Here is a 22,573-nt window from a genome sequence, read left to right as displayed (position 1 = left end):
GGATTTTCCGGCCTCGCTTCTGCAGGAATGTGGCGGGCCAGCCAAAACTCCATTGACGTTCGGCGGGACCGGGTGATCCCAGTGATGGGCGGTGCTGAAAAATCCAGCCTATTGTTTTCGGTCCCCACCACAAATTCCATTTTCTTGCCACCAACTCCGTTCCTCTCCCTGACAACCGTTTGAGGCTGAAACTGCTTGAAACCTTGCTGTCATATTTCACCTGGAGATAAGTTTCCAATTTACACATCTGTGTTATCATTCAGACTGCCTGTTCCCAAATCCGTAACATTGGCTGACTCTACCCATACCTCATCTCATCTGTTGCTGAAACCCTCATTCATGCCTTTGTTACATCTAAAAATGAATATTCCAATGCACTGCTGGCCAACCTGCCATGTTCTACCCTCCATAAACCTGAGGTCATCCAAAACTCTGACAGTCCTTACAGCAAATCACAATCAACTATCACCCTTTTGCTCACTGACTTGTATTGATTTTCGGATAAGCAACGCCTTGATTTTAAAAAAATGGTTTCATGTGAGGTGAGTGTCGCTGGCAAGACCAGAATTTGTTACCCATTCTTAATTGCTGTTGAGAAGGCGATGGTGAGCCACCTTTAGGAACTGCTGCAGTGCATGTGGTATTGGTACATCCGCAGTGCTGTTAAGAAGGGGGTTTCAGGTTTTTGACCAAGCAACAATGAAGGGACAGCAATATAGTTCCAAGTCAGGATAGTGTGTAGCTTGGAAAGGAACTTGCAGATGGTGGTACTCCCATGCATTTGCTAATCTTGTCCTTCCAGGCGATAAATGTTGTGGGTTTGCAAGGTGTTGGCAAAGGAGGCTTGGCAAGTTGCTGCACTGCATTTTGTAAATGGTACACAATGCTATCACTGTGCACCGATGGTGGAGGGAGTGAATGTTTAAGGTAGGGGATGGGATGTCAATAAAGCAGGCTGCTTTGTCAAGCTTCTTGAGTGTTGTAGAAGCTACATTCATCCAGGCAAATACAGAATATTCCATCCACTTCTGACTTGTCCCTTGTAGAAGGTGGACAGAATTTTGTCAGTCAGGATATGAGTTATTTGTTGTAGAATTCTGTGACCTTGTCTTGTATCTACAGTATTTATAAGGCTGGCACAGATAGATTTTGGTAAGCCCCAGGATTTTGACGATGAGGGATTCAGCGATGGTACTGCTGTTGAACATCAAAGGGAAATGGTTAGATTCTATCTTGTTACAGATGGTCATTGCCTTGCACTTGTGTGGCATGAATGTTACATGCCACTTATCAGCTCAAACTTGAATGTTGTGCAGGTCTTGCTGCGTGTGGACATGGATTGTTTTAGTATCAGAGGAGTCCCGAAAAGTACTGAACACAATGCAATCATCAGCAAACATCCCCTCTTCTGCTCTTATGATGGAGGGGAGGTCATTGATGAAACAGCTGAAGATAGTTGGACCTAGGACACTGCCCTGAGGAACTCCTGCAGCAAAGTCTTGGCCTCCAACACAACCATCTTCCTTTGTGCTAGGTATAACTCCAACCAGTGGAGAGTTTTCCTGATCCCCATAAATTTCTATTTTGTTAAGGTCCCCTGATACCACACTAGGTAAAATGCTGTCTTGATATCAAGGGCAGTCACTCACCTTGCCTCTGGAATTCAGCTTTTTAGGTGTGTTTGGACCAAGGCTGTAATAAGGTTTCAAGCTGTGGCCCTGGCAGAACCCAAACTGGACATCAGTAAGTAGGTTATTGCTGATTAAGTGGTGCTTGATAGCACTGACAATGACATCTACCATCACTTTGCTGATGATTGAAAGTAGACTGATGGGATGGCAATTGGTCAGATTGGATTTTATTTGCTTTTGTGGACAGGTCATAGCTGGGTGACTTCCCACATTGTCAGGTAGATGCCAGTATTTGAGTTGTACTGGAACAACTTGGCTAGGCCTGCAGCTAGCCCGTACAAATCTTCAATCAGGTTGTTCTCAGCCTTTGCTGGATCAATTTAAAATTAAAATGCTCAATGTTGCTTTCAAATCCTTCTATTCACCTATTCCTGCCTCTGTAATCTCCACAACCCTTTGAGACATCTGCATTCTTCTGGCATCTTGAGCATCTGAAATTTTAATTGATCCTCCATTGGTGGGCATACCTTCGTCTGCCAAGGCTCTAATCTTGGAGTTCCCTCCCTAGCCCTTTTCTAATCTACCCTCTTTCTTTCTTTACTCCTTTAAGACATTCCTTAAAACTTACCTCTTCCACTGAACTCCTGGTCAACTGCTCTATATAAGCCCTTATGTGGCTGGGTATCAAATTTTGTTTGCTACTGCTCCTGCAAAGTGCCCTAGGATGTTTACTAGTTTAAAGGCACTATATAAATGCAAGCTGTTATTGTTGTTCCATGTTGTATCATTCCATGATTCTAATACACTGGGGTTCTGGAAATGGAAGTTAGATTGTTTGCATGTGTGAGTGCTTTTGACATCAGAAAACTCACTCAATGGGAATCAAAGGTAATCTATCAAGTGAGAGTACCTTAAATGCAGTAACATAGTGATTAAAAAAACATTAGGGGCTCCCAGATTAAACTAAGTATAAAGTTACAGGATTTATTATCCTTCAGCCCAAAAGATTAAAAACAAGCCTTTCTGGCTGCCTGTTTTAGCAAGTCTCAGATGTGTAACATCTGGCTTGTAGCCCTCTGTGGAAACCTTCCAAAGCAGATTTCTACAGCCTGTGGTGAACTCCTGTTCAGAGTTTCAGGTAACCAATAGCGCATTGAAATTGACTAAATTATTTTGCGATTTCTTAAAACTGCTAACAGATAATTCAAAGAATCTGCATTATTCTGACTGAAATCTGGAAGTAATACACCATTATCTTTTTAAAACAAAACCTTTGCCCACTGGAACCAATTGTCCCGTTTATTAACATGAGGGAACAGGAACATTTCATAATCTTACACCCAGCAACATCAAATACTATTTGATCAGGCTTTGAGATTACACTGCTGGCATGCTTATTGTGTAGCAGGATCATTGGAGTATAGCTATGAATTCAAACATTGGCTATAAAGAATGATTAGCTGTGGGAGGAGAGCTACCTCAATCACACAGGCTCTATGTTTGTCTGAAGTAAACACACATCCCATCATTTCCAGACCCCACTAGCAAAAACTCTCCTTCATATTCAACCGTGAATTACTGTATCTCCTTGAAAGGGTTGAATGAGCAGCAGGAATAGCAGGCAGGAAAGCATATGTCCACTCTGAAAGTGGACAGTTGGCAACTAGATGCAAAGATAAGATGCAATCAGAGCTTCTCCAAAATGTTCTGACAGTGCATTCAGTCCTTTCCATTTCTTTCTCACAAAAAGGCATCTTGAGAGTGACATGTCTATTTGACTCAAAAATCAATGTAGTTTTGAACTGCTGTGGCCCATTAGCCGCAGGGAAATGGGCTGAGACTAGATTCTGAGAAAATGGCATCATTTTAGATTGAATACAGGAAACTTCATCAATGGAATGCAATCTGGATTGAAATGTAAGTGGAACCCAATTCATGTAATGAATTAGTTAAAGCTGATTCATTCATAAAAAATGATGGCATTAGAAGAAAAAAATGCCGCTGTAACAGTTTCTGTGAAAGAGTAAACTTGTCAATAACTGAAAAGGTTTTCTGTGGTTTCAGAAAGAAAGTAAGAAGCTACTGCAATGTAGATCTTGGTCTGAACTGGCTGGAAGAGTAAATTTCTCATTACACACATGGATTTATACAGCATCTTATGTCAAAATTTATTGAAGGGTTTCACACAATTAATTGTTTGAAATGCAAAGCTGTTATCCAGACAAAACTATATTGAAATATAACTGAGCATTTAATTGTTATTATTTTCATAAAACTTTTGAGTATTGCTATATTGTACATTTGTCAATTGACCTTGAATATTAGAAAGCTGTGATAACCGAGCAGTTTACAAAGCTGAGTTATTCCAGAAGGAACCTTTAAACAACTGTCATAACCAATATTTTAAATGGTATGCTTGGAATGCAACTCTAAATTCAGGAATCAGATCACCAGTTCTCCAGAGGTTTTATATTAAGCTAAATGAAACATTTTATTAATTTACACAAGTTAAATATATACATTTGGCTAGAAATTACTACTGTCATAACTCTTAAAAAATTCCCATCAAATCTCTATTAAGGCAACAGCACCCGTAGACGCAACCAGACACCAGTCAAAGCATTTTCAAAGCATCTTCCGAATTCAAAGTGAGGTTCTTTGGTTCCTGTGGAGATAGTTGGAGGCTTACAACTGTTTTGATCTTACATTGCCTCTGCTCTGCACACATGAAAATTGTTGTCAGTTATATCCAGCACATTTCATTGAATGTAAATTCTCATTGTATCACTAGCCTCTTTGAACTCCACCTCTTCTAACAATAAAACCCCTTTCATATTACCAATTTTATTAGTAATATAAACACATTGCTTGGTCTCTGTTAGCTAGGTGTCAGCTTTCACCCCACTTCTTGAATGCTCTATTCAAAAAAATGCAAATGCACTTTACCTCCCTTACATCTCAGAGCTAGTACACATTAAAGCACCCAGACTAGCTGGCTTTAATTCAATTAAGACACACCCATGGACTAAAACTCTATTTCAAAAGAAAAATATTTTCCAATAATATTATATACATGACAAAAGCATTAGGATGGTTTTCCTAACTTGGCCTAAGTAAGTTTATTTCCTGCCTCATGAGAATAAATGCTGAATGCTTCAGCCCCTACTCTGTTTTATATCTTTTTCTTTGTTCCTTTCCTTGCCGTCATGGAAGGAGTGTACCTCCACAGTTGATTAGACAGGAAATTCCTCAACCTATCAAGACTGAAAGCCAAGACAAAAGTATGGCACATCCTGCTCAAAGAACTTCTGGATGTTGATGATGTTGCCCTAGTTTCCTATAAAGAAGAGCAGCTCCAAAGGCTCATGGATCGCCTGTCCCATGTCTCGGTCATGTTCTCCCTCACCACCGGAGTCAAGAAAACTGTAGTTATGGGACACGGTGTTGTGTCTCTGTCTGTGATCAGACTCAACAACTCACCACCAGGAGCAGTCAGCAAATTCTGCTCCCTTGGAGCTACAGTGACAGACAACCTGTCTGTTGACGAAGAGCTCAGCACATGCATTGAAAAGGCAGTGACCACCTTTGGCTAACTAACAAAATTGGCACAGAAAAACAATCTGACCTGCAGGACCAAGATACTTATCCACAAGGTCTGTATCCTCTGCATGTCACGGTATGGCCTCAAAGCCTCAAAAACCTCCATCTCCAATGTCTGCGTTGCATCCTCAGCATCACATGGAAAGACGAAGGCCGGGATTTTCTGGCTCCGTTGTGGAGGGACCCGCAGTTGAAGTTTTGGTGGCCCAGCCAAAAGTCCATTGACTTTTCACTGGCTTGGACATGTGCACAGCAAGAAAGGTGACTGCATCCCAAGGATAAGCCAAAGGGGGAAGCAGCCTGTGCCAAGAGACTGGCAAGATGTCCAAAGCTCCGATTCAAGGACGCTGGCAAAAGCGACATGAAAGCCCTCAACATCAGTCACGACAAGTGGGAAACTCTAGCTGATGATCACTGCAAATGGTGACACTGGCGGTGGGCAGGAATTTGCCACCACCACCGCCATGACATGTGGGGCAGAATTTAATGTGTGGTGACAGGGGTCTCACCTGCTGGCTGGAGAACCAGCAGGAGCCTGCGTTGCCTCCGTTGGTGAAATGCCCATCAGGCACTTACCTGGCCAGCAATGGGCCTTTAGGACCCCGCAGGAGCTGCCAGCCTATCAGGGGCTGGCAGCTCTCCATTGACTGCCAGCGCCACCGGGGAGTGATGGCAGCTGTTGGTAATCCACCCACCAAAGGCCTAGGATCGCTGAGAAACCCAAGCCGGAGGTGGGTGAGCAAACCTGACATGATTGAATACAAGTGGTGGCAGGGTGAGGCCCTTAAGTGGGCATTAATTGGTTGCCAAGTGAGGAATAGTAATTTATTCTATGCATAAAGGGAAGGATTGGGAAGGTTACTAAGTTGAAGGGAAGGAAAAATTAGAAATGGTGAGAAGAGAGATACAAGGTGGGCAGGAAATGGGATGTTGATTGATTGCTTTAGAAGATTTTGAGAAGGAAGAAGTAGATGCCAGCAAATAAGAAGAGAATGGAAAGGAAACTAGAAGCTGCCAATATTAAACACAGCTCGAGTTTCTCTGAAGGGAAGACACTAAAAAATAAGTGTGATGAGGAATTCATTATTAAACCCATGGAGACAGTTCTGTAGTGGGGATAAGGTACGTTATGTCGTTTTTTTGTTTAACAAAGTCTTAAGTTAATGACTTATGGGGCAAGTAGACTTTATACTGCAGGAGCTGTAACAAGCCATGATAGTTGACCATGCTGAAATAAGTAATGCAAATAAAGACTAGGAGAAAATTTACAAACAAATATGAGGAGTATTCATGAGAAAGTAAGTGATGTAGCAAGAAATTAGAAAATAAATACCAATAAATGGTAAGTTAAATTATCATAACACTGGTGAAATATTTTTTTGAATTACTTGCAATGAGACAATAAAATAGCCACCAAAATATAGGTGGAATTGGATAGTGTTTTGAGTTTTCATTTATGGAAATATTAAGATTTATTGAAAGGGACAGGAACGATAAATGGGGAGGGATTAGTTAAGAAAGCACCTGAAAGAGTTAATTTAACTTGATGTGATTGGAGATAGTTTAGTCAAATTCAAGTTCATAAAATAATTAATAGGATGAACAGGATTGATATTGGCATTTTGTTTAGCATCTGATTGAAGTGTAACATGTCAAAAACACAAGTGGCAGAATTTTCTGTTTGGCGTGGTCCTGACATCACCACACATCATTGCGATCATTCGTTCAGTGGGCGTGCACCACAGCCGGCTGCGTGCCTGCCGAACTGTCAAAGGCCTGTTAAGGTCATTAATAAATCAATTAAACAAATTGACAGGGCTGCCTTAAGGTTGGCGGGCAGGCGAAGAGCCCAAGCGGCCTCCGTGTTTTGCATGAAACCTCATCCATGGGTGGGATGAGGTTTCATGAAGGTTTAATTGAATAAATAAAATGTTTTTTAAACATTTCATAAACATGTCCCAGCTCATGTTACACTGTCATGTGAGGGGACATGTGTAAATGATTTTTAACTTTCTTTATTTTAAACTTTAAACCTGAACTTGATGCCCCTGAGTCAGCTCCGTGCCTCATGGAGATTCCTGCGCTCTTTTGTGAACCTGCGGGAAAGAATGCAGGCCCCGACTCTCCCTCCTCCCCCCGGGCGCACAGGTAGCACTCTTACCAGGCGCACAACATGCTGGGTGGGTCTTAATTGTCTCGCCCACTTAAAATGGCAGCGCGCAGCTTAATGCGGGTGGCGATCGGCTCCCCGCCTGCCCGCACCCACTCCCGAATGGCCCACCTGATGGGGAGAAAATTCTCCCAAGGAGATGATTTTTAAGGACCAGTTTTTACAATAGAGTTATTAATTAATGAAGTTTATTTTCACCCAATGCAATAGGTGCTGATCTGGCAGAAACATTCAAAAAAGGAGAGAAATGGAGAGATCTGTGATTTACTGGTGAGTGAAGAGAATAGTCTGGGGAATGGGGCAAGGGAGAGGTGACAAAGATGTAGGACCTGAACCTCCGCAGAGTGGCAATCAGAGCTGGATTGTCACTCCACTCCTACTTCCTTACCTTAACATTTTTTCGATCCTGTCTTGTCTGACCTTCCGATTCAGGCCAGGTGAGAACTGTGCAGGGCAGCGCGGTCCTGAAGCCTTCAGTTGAGGGCAGCTGAAGAGGATGCAAGGAGGCCACACTCCCTTCATTACAACACTGGCTGCTGTAAATCAGGTGAGTGTAAATGTCCAGCCACTTTCAACTCATGGAGAAGGTAGGTTTGTCAGTTAAGTGGTTAAAGTTTGGGGTTTTGGGGGGGTGATCAGCCAGTCAGGAGGTGGGGGGGAGATGTGGGGCTGTTGGCCAGTCGGTGGGGTGGATGTCGGCCAGTTGAGGGGGGAAGCGGAGGATATGGGGGAATCATCCAGTTGGGAAGGGGGGATGTTTGTGGGTGTCGACCAGTCAGGGGGAGTGGGTGTCGGCCAGTTGGGGAGGCTGGGATCAGGCACTTGGCGGGTGGTCAGGCACTCGGGAGGTGGGGAGGGTGGTGTGGTCATGTACTCGGGGTGCAGGGGAGGTCGGGCACTTGGTTGGGAGGATCTGCCAGTCAGGGTGGCTGGGTGTCTGGAAATCTAGGGGAGTCGGGCACTCGGTGGGGTGTTAGGAACCTGGTGTCGGGGGTTGGACATTAGAGGGGGGGTGTTGGCCAGTTGGGGGGTTGGAGTGGGTCACACAGTCAGCGAGTGGTGGGGGGGTTGGGGGATTGAGCAGTCGGGGAGGGGGTTTTCTGTTTGGGCCGGGCCTGTAGGTAGTCGGAGGCTGCGGAGTCCCCTGGGAGTGTGGGGGAAGACCCGGGGGGTTTAGTGTGGGCCTGTAGAACAGTTACCCAGAAGCTAGAAGTGGCAATAATTCTTCTAACTTTCTCTGGGTAAATATTGCTGTATGACAGTCGGAACCATCTGAAGTCTATGATTTAATTCACAATTTTTGAATGGTTCCCTGTGTGGGGCAATTGCCCATGGGAAGTTTACACTTCTCAGGCAATTGCCACCCAATCCTTGTCTGGGGACTTCCGGGGGTGGGGAGGGATTCCCCAGTGCATCTTTGGGGTCCCCCTCTCCCACCTCCCCCGCCAGATAGAATGTCCTGGGAAGTTATGGCCCATAGATCTTTAAAGATTTCCTAAGTGATGATACTATCTTGATTCACTCAGCAGAAGGCCATCTGAGTGGAAGGTGTCCGAACAGTTTTGTCACTCAGTGTTAAGCTGGTAGAATTTCACACAATTGCTTTATTTCTAGCTAACAAAAATAATATTTCTGTTGAAGACTGTTTTCATCTAAACACTTTTAATCCAGCATCCTATAACCAAAGGTGACAATCAACATCCCTTCTTTTGTTCATGAAGTACAGCTTTGTCAAAAATTGATGTTGCCTTAGGCAAGTGTATAAAGTATAAACCAAGCCTGGAGTTCTGTGATAAGTTTAGATTCTTAAGATGTGCCAAGACTCTTGTTCCCTAAGGCTTGTAAAAGGATTTTGATCATTATCATAAGACTTAAGTATGGTTTTTTTTGAGACCAGAATTTGGTCAAGAATGTCTAAATCACAATGAATTATTGATGATGGTGTTTATCAAGTGATACTTGTCTGCCAGTTATTAACTGAAATTGTTTCTAAGCAACCAGCATACTGTTTCATTTAATGAAAGTATAGGCCTTAAGTTTAAAAGTCCATATGGTTGTAATTTATACTATTATCCACATTTATATCAGATTTCCAAAATGACACTCAGAAGGTATTAAGGATAGTTGATGTGGGAAATGGAATAAAAAGTCAGATTGATGAAATATAGGATAATCCTCCAATGTTAGGACTGAGGCACCTTGTTGGGGCAGAATAGAGGAAGCTTTACTTTTCCTCTAGCTGAATTATACATCATCTACAGGTGCTTGAAACTGTGACACAGTGTGCAGTAGTAAATATTCCATTCTCAACAATAACGTTCCTTGCCTTGGTGAACACTCAAAACAGTAGATGCTATAAATTTGCAACTCTCCAAGAATCTGAAAAAAATAAAAGTTAATATTTCAGGTGGTGTTTTAAAATAGCCTCTATCTAAAATATTAGAACTTAGCTTTTGTCTTTACAGGCTGACTGTGTATTTACGGAATTTTCTGCTTTTATTTCATGTTTTCAGCATTAGCAGCTTTCTCTAAAGTAGAAGCGTTCCTACAGAATCTTGGCCCCCAGTCTAAAATTCACCATGTTTATGCTTGTGGAGCAGATTCCACAGCAAAGATGGTATCAAGCAGACGACTTATATCCAGGTGCATGAGAGATTCTGTTGTCTACCGTTCTTGCTGAGTATGAAAAATAATTAAAAGCAAAATATGAAAATAAATAAAAATTCTAAGTGCAGTGCAATACTGTTGCACATCAAACAGCGCTTTTGTTCTAAAGTATAGAATACTTCTGAAGTTTGCTGGATCATTCTCCTGTATTGCTCCACTTTTATTAAATGCACTACCAAAGGGAACACGATATGGAAGTACTCCAGGACAGGGCTTTACAAAGCTTTTAACCTGGAGTATTCAAGCAAACCAATTTGCCCAGATTAAAACTTTTTTGAGCTAATTATATTTAACAAAATCTTGTGATTGTGGGCCTTCAAATTGAGTTGCCCACGGCGCAGCGTTTCTATTTGTGCATTTGTTGTTACTGCTAACACACACGGCCACTTCGTTGAAAGCTACGGACAGATTGGGATGTTGGGATCATTGAAATATTGTGCTTCATTTCCTAGCCTTGGAACTAATATAAAGATGGCTGCCCTGGTCAGGAGTCTAGCAGTGTTTTAGTGTGTATGTAATGAAATGTCATTGACTTTTGCGACTCACTATTCCAAATCTATGTAGCAGAGAAATAAACAGTTTGTCATGTCAGTGAACCTGAAAAATACTGTATGGATATTATAACAAATCCAATATTTCTTTTATGACAGTATATAATAAATGAAGACTGAGGTCAATGAATAAAATGGAACATCAGTCAATATTGTTTTGTAATGAAGCTCTGGTACATGATTGAATAGGTTCTACAAAGTAATAGGGACAGAGGGCTGATGAAAACATGGAGTGAAGGCCCAACACTTTATTCAGATATGCCATTTAATATTGGAGCCTATTTAGTCATATTCTCTCATAGATAATACATAACATTTTTTTATTAAAAACACTGCATCCACAAATTCATGTTCCACAGTGAATTATTTTTGCAGTGACTTTGACCAATTGTTTTATTTCTTGTTTTTTCTTTGTTAAAACAAGGAATTCTGAGGTTGTTCTTCTAAGAACCCTAAAAGCACAGTCAATCAATTTTGCTTCTTTTTATTTCTTTTTTCTGACATTGGTTTTAACCATTTTAGTCACTGTTAATTTCATTTTCTACTATCTGTGATCTCTGTTTAATGCTCATTAGCCAGCGAATTCCATTGTTTATAGTGGTTGCTGGGCTGATTAACCAGAATCTTGAACTGTACTCTGAAAATTGGAAATAGTTGCTATGGTAATTAATACCAAAATTTATCTAAAACATAGAGGGTAAATAGAAATAGGTCAATAAACAACTAGCTTCAGAGACTGTGGTTTGAAGCCGTAATAGAAAATAAGATTTCCACTTTTAATACAATTAAATTTGTAGTGTGAATAACTGTGAACCCGTGAATAAGATCCATTAAGTAGAAAATGCAGTGTTACACAGGATTTACTGTTATGCAGCAGGGAACATTAATGAATGTCAATCTGGAGGCCAGTTCAGCTACTGATTTTCTGCACAGGAGTGAATCTGTCTGTCTGTCCATCTATTTACCGATTGCATGTCTGTCGTACAGGCAACAGTAACAAAGTGGTAATGACCATAAGCTGTAGGAGCAGAAGTAGGCCATTTGGCCCTTTGAGTCTGCTCCTCCATTCAATGAGATCATGGCTAATCTGATAATCCTCAACTCCACTTCCCTACCTTTTCCCCATAACCCTCGATTCACTTACTGATTAAAAATCTGTCTATCTCAGCCTTGAATATACTTAAAGACCCAGCCTCTACAGCCCTTTCGGATAAAGAATTCCACAGAATCATTACCCTCTGAGAGAAGAAATTTCTCCTCATCTCTGTCTTAAATGGGCGACCCCTTATTTTGAGATTATGCCCTCTGGCCCTAGACTCTCCCACAAGGGGAAACAACCTCTCAGCATCTACGCTGTCAAGCCCCATTAGAATCTTATATGTTTCAATAAGGAGTGCCACAGGGATTAATGCTGGGGTCACAATTATTTACAATCTATATTAATGACTTAGATGAGGGAAGTGAATGTACTATTGCCAAGTTTGCGGATTACACAAAAATAGGTGGGAAGGCAATTGGTGAGGATGACACAAAGGGCTGAATTTTCCCCCCGTTGGGGGGGACGTTGATGTATGGATGTGTACGGGCGCGCTTCTGATTGATGCCCCCGATTGGAGGCATGGTGTCATTTTACATGGGCGGGCCAATTAATGCCCGCCCAGCGTGACATCCGCATAGAAGCACTATGTGCTCTCTGTGCGGGCGGGGGGGAGTCCCAAAATCGAGAGTATGCTCTTTCACACATGCGCATGAAAGAGCGCACTCATCTCCCTGAGGCTAAGTGCAGCCTCAGGGAGATTGGCTGTACATGTAAAAAAGATAAAAATAGAAAAGTAAAATTTCCCTTACATGTCCCCTCATGTGAAAAGGCAGGAAAGTGGAATTGAGGATTATCAGATCAGCCATGATTTCATTGAATGGTGGAGCAGAATTGATAGGCTGAATGGCTTATTTCTGCTCCCACATCTTATGATCTTATAGTTACTGGTTTTTTGTCTTCCTTCCTTTTCGAATAAGAGTGTTACATTAGCAGTTTTCCAACTGGACTAATCTAGAGGCTTGAGTTTGAATCCCATCAAGGCAGCTGGTGATTTAAAATTCTGCTAATTATATAAATCTGGAATATAAAGCTGATATCAATCATGGTGAACATGTAACTACTGGATTTGCGTAAAAACCATCTGGTTCACTAAGGTCATTTAGGGAAGGAAATTTGATGTTCTCACATAATCTGGTTTATATGTATTGGGATATGTCCATAATTTTTACAAAACCTTTATTAAAATTTTTTAAAGCCTGTGTGAAACCTCATCCCGCCCAAGGATGAGGTTTCATGTTTTTTCTAGTTCCTGCCAGGGCTCCTGGTCTGCCCACCAACCTTAAGGTTGGATGGGCAGGTCCTTTAATTACTTAATTGACCCTGTCAATGGCCTCAGTTGGCCATTGACAGGTCGGTGAGCGTGCAGCTGATTTTGCTGCGCTCCCGCCTTCCTGAAAAGTTAAATCGGGCGCGGTGACATCGGAAGCTCCCCCCCCGATGTCACCACGCGTCATTTTACGTGTCAGCGAGTGGGCCCTGCCCCCACTCGCTGACTCATAAAATTCTTCCCAAAGAGTCTACAGAGGGATATAGACAGGTTAAGTGAGTGGGCAAAAAATTGGCAGATGGAATATAATGTGGGAAAATGTGAGGTTATGTACTTTGGCAGGAAGAATAGAGGAGCTGAATATTATTTCAATGGAGAAAGACTGCAGAAAGCAGCAGCACAGAGGGATTTGGGGGTCCTTGTGCAAGAATCACAAAAATCTAGCTTACAAGTTCAGCAGGTAATAGGGAAGGCAAATGGAAGGTTGGCCTTTATTTCAAAGGGAATGGAGTATAAAAATAGGGAAGTCTTGCTAAAACTATTCAAGGTACTAGTTAGACCACACCTAGAATACTGTGAACAGTTTTGGTCCCCTTATTTAAGGAAAGATAGACTGGCATTGAAAGCAGTCCAGAGAAGGTTCAATAGGTTGATTCCTGGTATGGAGGGATTTTCTTATGAGGAGAGGTTGAGTAGGCTGGGCCTGTACTCATTGGAGTTTAGCAGAATGAAAGACGGCCTTATAAGATTCTTAGGAGGCTTGACAGGGTAGATGCTGAGAGGTTGTTTCCCCTTGTGGGAGAGTCTAGGATCAGAAAGCATAATCTCAGAGTAAAGGGGCAGTCCATTTAAGACAGAGACAAGGAGGAATTTCTTCTTCCAGAGGGTAGTGAATCTGTGGAATTCTTTACTGCAGAGGGCTGTAGAGGTTGGGTTGTTAAGTATATTTAAGGCTGAAATAGACAGATTTTTAATCAGTAAGGGAATCAAGGGTCATGGGGAAAAGGCAGGAAAGTGGAGTTGAGGATTATCAGATCAGCCATGATTTAATTGAATGGCGGAGCAGAATCGATTGGCCGAATGGCCTATTTCTGCTCCCACATCTTATGGTCTTATAGTTACTTGTTTTTTGTCTTCCTTCCTTTTCGAATAAGGGCGTTACATTAGCAGTTTTCCAAATGGACTAATCTAGAGGCTTGAGTTTGAATCCCATCAAGGTAGCTGGTGATTTAAAATTCCGCTAATTATATAAATCTGGAATATAAAGCTGATATCAGTCATGGTGATCATGTAACTACTGGATTTGCGTAAAAACCATCTGGTTCACTAAGGTCATTTAGGGAAGGAAATTTGATGTTCTCACATAATCTGGTTTATATGTACCTTCAGACCCAAGCACAGCTTTTAACTGCCCATTGAATGACCTAGCAAGACAAAACAAACTATGCCTGCATCCTCCTGACTAACATCAGTGGACCTGTGCCAAAACTGGGAGGGTTATCCCACAGCTGCATCAAGTTACAGCCTTACATAGACATATTCACAGGATCATGCCATTCAGCAAATGTCCATGGCTCCTTTATTGCCATCCTTGTGTCTGCTGATGAATCAGTACTTCTCCACGTTGAACGCTATTTGGAAGAAGCACTAACAGCAGCAAGGGCACAGAATGTACTCTAGATGGGGTACTTCAATATTCATCACCAAGAATGGCTTGGTAATACCACTACTGACTGAGTGCCTGAAAGTCAGAGCTGCCTGGCTGGGTTTACCGCAGGTTTTGAGAGAAGCAACATGAGAAAAAATCTATCTGACCTCATCCTCACAGATGTAAATGTCCATGATAGTATTGGTAAGAGTGACCATTGCACAGTGCTTGTGGAGGTGACATCCTAATTCATGCTAAGGACAGCTTCCATCATGTTGTGTGGCACCACCACCGTGCTAAATAGGATAGATTCTCTGCAACTTATACCACGCAGGTATGACAAGCCAGTGGTGGCCTTGCTATGGGAGCAAGGAATCGTGTGGCAGAAGCCCTGCCCACCTAAAGCTGCTGGCCAAACAGAGGCTGGCAGCTCTTCTGTGCTGGGGAGGCGGTGCCTGCTGGTACAACCACCTGAGGCTTTGGGTCACTGAGCGACCTAGACATAGGAGAGTGATTGTGAGAAGTGGGGTGAGGGTTGGCAGCAAGAGAAAGGCAGTAGCTCTCAATGGGACCTCCCTTCCCAATGTCAGGTTGCTTGATCAGGCACCGAGTGCCATTGAACGAGGGACCAAGCCCCCACCCCAGGAGCTTGGAAGCAACCCTATGCGGATTGGCTTGTTGTGTTCCCTACATGACGAATCCCCTGCCCATTTCTGTGTTAATAGCAGCAGCTGAAGGGGTGGGGAGGTAGTTTTTAAAGCCCTTAGGTGGGCATGAATTGCCCACTTAAGGGACTCAATTGGTGGTGGGGCTTAATGGGCACAAGATTCTGCTCATTGTGTACTTGACAGGCAAAAGATTTCAACTGCTGGTCTTGCCACAAAATACTGATGTTCTTTTGAATATCCTCGTATTAGGCATCTCATGTTGTGTACTTGCAAAAGTAGCTCTGGTATGGTTATTAAATGCACAGAACTCAGTGTAATTTGACATTTCATGCTAAGCCTTCTCTGATGTGCTGAGGTTTGAAATGAATCCACCGGAGATGCTGACAAGCTTCTGAATTGTGCTACAATATGGACAGTGAGTGTGATGACTGTTACTTTGGAGTTAGGATTTCTTGTTGAATAAGGTCATCCCTCTGAGGGGATAAGAAAACTTGTTACACATGCCCTAATTTCCCCTTGGAAAACTGAGAACCATTGGTGATGATACCCTTACAGATAATTACTGGATTTGAGAAGCTGTTTATCATTCTTTCCCAATCTTCCCTTACAAGCTGACATCTGATTCAGCCAGTTCCTCAGAGACTGTAGTCCATCATTGTTAATGTGCTTCTTATTCTTACCTATATCTATCCAAGCAAACTATAGCCATAGCTCTATACTTGAACTGAGTGACCTGTTCTCCCAGATTCTCACCAGAATACCAGGCCACATGACATATAAGTCTAACACACGATGATCAATTTATTTGCAGGGAATAATGATGGGCTTGAGGTTCAGCTCCATGGGCTCCTTGTGAAAACATACATGGAGGACTGGGGCTGTGCAATATCAGTTCCGCCTCCCATGGAATGCTGTCTGACATCACTTCTTTGAGCCCTGCTTTTGCTGAAATATAAAAATGAGTATTTTAATGTTTTATTGTTGGTGTATATGGTAACATGGCGTATTTGACAACAATTGTCAAAGATTTCTATATCATCTCTGTTGATGGAACTGGATATTTCTTCATTTAGATTTTTGGATGAGTTTTTTGTGCTCATCAGCATCTATAGATATTGTTGAAGAGGTTAAGAATACTTCCCCATGCGACTTTTAGCATTTGGTTTTGTCAGCTCTGATGCAAACTAAAGCCTCATCTAGCCTGCCCTATCATTGTTCCTCAATGCTAACCTCAGAAGAACATTATCTATTGTATCATTATCTCCCACAAGAGACATACTTAAGGCATATGACTGTCAGTTTGTGTTTAATAGTCGTTTAGTAGTACAGAACTGGAGTATTGCTGAGAAAAGAGACACGTTGAAGCTTTTCCTCTTGTACTCATCAGGACACTTCACAAGAATACCAATGTAAATACCAATATAAAAGAATACCAGTATAAATTGTTGTTTCCCCTTATATTGCTATTCTTGCAGTGTCCTGATGAATGAAAGATGAAAAGCTTAGACATATCTCATTGTTCAGCAATACTCAATTTGTGTTAAATTATGGCCAGTTTTGTATTCTGCCTCTGCCTCATGATTGGCATAGGGCCTTCCTGAAACCAGAAAGAAGCAACTTTCACCCACCAATCTGTATTTCAATCCAGACCTCATGTGAAGGGACAGCATGATTATCCTTTGTATAATGTAATTTCCTTCTACCCCCATTCAACAGATTTGTTTCTCTCCCCTTTTGGTACTGGAATGGCCTAAATGAGATTATAATAATATTAAGACTTATTTTGGCAGCTCGAATACCTGGTGGCTTAGCTTCATAATAAATGGTTGCCAGTCATTGAGTACAAATGTGAAATGGCCAACAGCTTATGTCAGAAACAAACACACCGCATTGTTTCTGTTGCTTGTCTGCAAGCCAACCTACTAAAATAAATTAGTAATTTGAAATGTCATTCCAGGCGATTAATACATTCTCCTTTTGTGAGAAAATGTCGTTTTGTTTAATGTTGTGGTCTGAAGGGTATAACCAGCTCATGATCTGCTGTAAAGCAGCTCTGTAAGTATGTAGCAATGGAGGAAGGCAAACATTGATAATGAATGCATCAGCTTTGTTAAAATTATTTTCTTTTTTAATCCAAATAATTCATTTTCCAACTGCAACGCATGAAAGTCTTATCTATTTTGCCGGCTTGGAAAACTTCAGTTACTCTAGATTGTAACACAAATTAAAAATTCGCAAGTAATTTTTCCCATGTATGTGAGTACGATACATACGTGTGTTAAAGTTCAGTTGGCTAAGGTTTGCAGAGTTCTTGGATGCAATGCTTCACCAATAAGATGCTTACAAATATTTGTTAAGGTAGGTAATTTCTGGAACATTCAATTTTAAAAGGATAAGGATTGAATTTGCCTTTTTATGCTAATGTTGCAAATGTGTAATATTTCTTAAGCAAATTTACTTGCAACGTTTTTCACAAAAAAGACATTCCTAATCAATTTTATTCTAATTGTTTCATAGCCTGGGAACAGGCAGACATGCATGGGTATTTGAATAAATGAGTGTTCATACGGGGTATAATTTGATTTTAATACAATTTATTTAATTTCAAAATGAAACTGAAGAAGTAGTCTGGCATCATTTTATAATTTATAAATAAAATGGTGTTAAATAGAAAATAATACTACGACTAACACAAAGGGACATTTTGTTTGGGCCGCAAAATTCTCTTTGCGCTTGATATCGTATAAGAATTTTCAGCTTGCCAGTGTTTTGACAAATTTTAAAATGACCTGCTGTATCTGGTTTTTGGGAAGAAAATTATGAAGTTAGAGGCGTTAAAATCATGGAGAAAATTCAGCAGCATTTTCTTGTACTTGATATTTTTTGTATTGTGTTCTTAAACCAGCTCCAAGGAGATGTAAAGCTGCAGCACCACTACATCATAATAAGATGCTTGACCTCAGAGCCACAACATGCTGTTTCCCAAATTGCTTCTATTCTTACCTGTGGAGAGAAACATCATCTATTGATATGCAACAATATCTTGCATTTCTTTGAATCCTTTGCTAGGTCTGTGGAATTATTTGATGGTCAATCAAAAACATAAACTAAAGATGCAACCCCAAGCACTGCTGGTATTGTACAAATTATATATGTGTGTTTAATAAAAAACTATTTGTTGTTAAAATAGGCCTAAATCAGCTTTATAAGGCATGTCCCCGATGTTTAACCGTAGCCCACCATTACTTCACAGGTGGATATTCCAATGTGTGGAGCAGGACTAAGTGCAGTAATACAATAGGTGGGATATCTTGGGCCCGACAAGAGTCTCTCTCGCCCACCGGTTAGTGAACATGTGGGGTACATCAGATCCGTGGGAGAGGCCCAATGGAATTAAGTGCCCATCAGGCACTTAATTGGTCACCATTGTGCCTTCCCTGGGATTGACAATCTCTGGGGGCAGAAATCCCACCAACCGAGAGCTGCCTAGGGCAGCAGCTCCAGGAGCAGTAGCAGCTACCATCAATGCACCTACCTGGGGCCCAGGATCAACTAGGGACCCCAAGGCAAAGTTGTGAGGGCAGAAGGAGGGTTCTAGGGATGGGGGTTGTGGGAGGTGGGGGAATGGAGGTCAGAGGCAAGGGCAGGGGGTGATTTTCAGCACCAACCACCCCCCCCAAACTTTCCCAATATCAGGTCTCTTGATCAGGCACTGAATGCTAGTCAATGAAGGACCCCCCGCAAACCAGGAGGCTGCTGACAAACACAGGGTTTGCTGGACAGAGGCACAGTAGAGCCATGCAGTTCTCATTTAATCTCTAAGCCACATTCATCTTCAGTGGGCTCAGGGATAATTAGTGTCAATTGGCTCATTGATGAGCCGAATTAACATCCTGGTGCTGGCAAGTAAGATCGCAGCATTGGGCTCTTCCCTCCCCCAAATTAATTGGGAATAGTTTTCCTAATGTTGGGAATCCAGTGTGGGTACTCCCACCCAATTTTCCTGGCACTTCCTGCCAACATGCTCATTCTGACTTGCTGAATTAAATTCTGCCCAATGTTCCATTAAAGGACAGCAATAATTTTACATTAGTCTGACTGCTTTACAGACACTGAACCTATTTATCTGTTTAAGTAAACCTCATGGATGTATCATGTACCATATTTATAGTAATGTTTTAACCTCAAAGAGCTTTGTAGTTTTTAGGCAAAATAAGTTGTCCATTTTTCAGTCCTTTCAATTAAAATTCCATCTTTGGTAAAATAAGTTAAACCAAGTCATACCAACAGAATTCCTCAAGGGAGGCTTAGTTGAAATTAGAGAGTCTATTGGGAGGGGAGGGGAATTGGTCCCTGTCACATGTGTGTTTTGGCTCCCAAGCCTGATCTCGCCCCAAAGTCATAGTTGGTGACTTCTGAGTTCCTGGGATGAGCAAGCTTTGGTGACTTGAATATGCTCATTATTGGCCTAACAGCTGTTTCAGAATCCCATTAATAAATTGGGCAAAAAACTGGGAGGAGAATGTGCTGCTTATGCACTAGTCTGTTTTTTTTATGTTGATAGCAGCTTAGTCAGCAGTCGTTTGGGGAACCCTGAAGCACAGCTGAGTTCTTTGTTTTTCACTTAATGTAATCTGGAGCAAGGAGGAGGAGAATATTTCTGTTGGTTCTACTGCAATGCAGCTGGTCCATGCTCATTTTCACTTCCAAAAAACTGCCCAGGGGCTGGCTCAGATGCCGAGTCAGATGATTTTGGAATGCTTGGAATGGTGATCTTTATTAGGGTGTTCAATTTTTTAATAGGCATTCTCAGCTTGTTGGTAGAGATGAGGCCTGAGGCCCAGTTTGGATTGAGCCTCTTTGGGTGCGGCTTTGAACGTGAATTTTTGATGCATCTTTATTTTGTGTCAGCTCCTGGTGATAAACCAAATTCTCAACTATTGAAGTTATTCAGCAGAGTAACAAAATTGTGAATAAAATTTATGGGAGATTTCCCTTGCATGTTTTACATTTCAAATTTCAACTTGCGATAAGTCTGATATCCGCAGACTTTCCTGTGCCTAAATTATTACAAAAATTCGGCAGAGGAAATATATTTGTCTTTTCTCACTTGTTTTAACTTTGTGGAAGACCCATCTATGTTGTCCAAAATGTAGATTTTATACCAGATTCTTTAACAGTATCAACTTTCTTCTATCAACCCTTCGAGCTGCTCGTGGTCAGCTTTCATGAACTACCGTTAACCTCCCAAGGGAGCTGACTAACCACAAATTGAAATTCTGGGGAAAAGAACAACTGTGAAATTTCTCCCTGGTGGACAAAAATAATGGAGTGAAAACTGTAGGATGTCAATCGTTATGTTTCAACTCTGACAAGTTATATTCTATAGACAACAATATTGTGGTCTAACAGGACAGAAATCATAAAGGTTAATTCTCCGCTTCTATGGATCAGTGGGAAACTCAACTGACAGGAAGCATGGGTTAAGGTTGTAATGTTGTTGCCCCAATCTCTGAACTGTGGTCCCTTTGGGAATGCAGAATTGTGGAAATATTTCTACAGAGATTGTTAAAGTCCTTATCACTTGCACCTATATTAATTCTTGTAAATAAATCTCATCCTTGACTAGAGGTTTATCTAACTACTTTACAAGGGAGGTATTCAGCAAAGCTTTAACTTTTATGATGAACCAATATCATGGAGCAGATTTTTCAGTTGTTGCATCTGAGTGAATTGGATTTCCTGGAACAGCACATTGAGGAAAGTCAGCAGGGGCAATTGCACACAGTTAATACGCCCTGTTGTGGGAAATACGATTCTTCCTGTTCAATTTCCTTCTAAACATTGTGGCCAGACAATCCAATAGACTTAAGGGCAGGATTTTTCAGTCGGCATGCGGGGGTGGGCCCGACACGCTGACAAGTAAAATGACACACGATGACATTGGGCGTGTGTCCCAACATCATCATGCTGTCTCACAATGTTTCGTTCGGCAGGCTCACGCCGGAGAGGGCTGGGCGCCCGCCGATATGTAAATGGCCTGTTAAGGCCATTAAGGAAGTAACTAATGTAGTTGTTAATGCTGTCTGTCCAACATTAAGGTTGGCGGGCAGGCGGAAAGACCAAGCAGCCTTCGTGTTTTTTTGGAAACCTCATCCATGAGCGGGATGAGTTTTCCTAAAGCTTTTATTAATTAAATAAATAGTTTTACCTACATATAAAAACATGTTCCATCTCATGTGACACACATGAGGGGACATGTTTAAATAAATTTTTAATCCATTTATTCATTAATTACAATAGCGATTCAGTCTCCCTGAGGCAGCTCCGTGCTGACTCTCTCTCATCCCTACCCCGCTCGCACAGGTAGCGCTGAGCGCTATGGCTCGCATCTTACTTTGGGTGGACTTTAATTGGCCTGCCCGCTTAAAATGGTGATCGGCTCCATCACCGCCCCGCTTGCTCCCACTGCCTGAAAAATTCAGGCCTAAGCATAATAACAGGGATATCTCCCCAATTTTTTTCTCATTTCTAACCATGTTTATCACCTGCCAGTTTTGTACTGATGCCCTCAGTTGCAGAGTCACTGAATAAATTCAATAATCTGCTTCCATTATTTATGACTTTTATGATTTTAACGACCTGGATTGAGTCACTTTCACACATGCCTCTGTGTTTTATGATTTTTAAGACTGGATCCAGTACTTTCACAATTTTATTTTATCTAGTGAGCCAAACGTAACCCTATACACGACTGCTTGCAAAATAGTTTCAAAAAGGCTCTATCTTCGAGAAAAGGTGTTTGATGATATAGTGAAATGAACTGTCAAAACACATCGCTGAATCACTTATGCTTAGTGTCATCAGGATGATATCAACACATATGAGGTCTTCTCTTTTGCTTTTCTTCCTTCTAAACAGAAAAGCTTTGTCTCTTCAAATGCTATGACAATAATAATAATCTGTCTTCTCTGAACACAGTAATGAGTAAAAGCAGGATGCATGAAATGGCGGTCAATATTCTAACTGTGACCTATCAGTGATAGAGGATTAGAATAACCTTCTTAGCATAAAATGTAGAAAGGAAGAAAATAATGAGACTGATCCTCCAGGTGATACAAGCAGCTGTTCAATATCCAGATTGTTGCAACCTGAACTAGATTGGAAATAATTGCAAAATCAATGTTTCTGCCTGGATTATCGTAAAGTGTAGTAAATAATTTTGGACATTATTCCCACTGATAGATCATGAAATATTTCTAGACAACACCG

Source organism: Carcharodon carcharias, chromosome 20 (genome assembly GCF_017639515.1).
Source record: "Carcharodon carcharias isolate sCarCar2 chromosome 20, sCarCar2.pri, whole genome shotgun sequence".
NCBI lineage: Eukaryota > Metazoa > Chordata > Chondrichthyes > Lamniformes > Lamnidae > Carcharodon > Carcharodon carcharias.
This window is presented reverse-complemented; position numbering follows the sequence as displayed.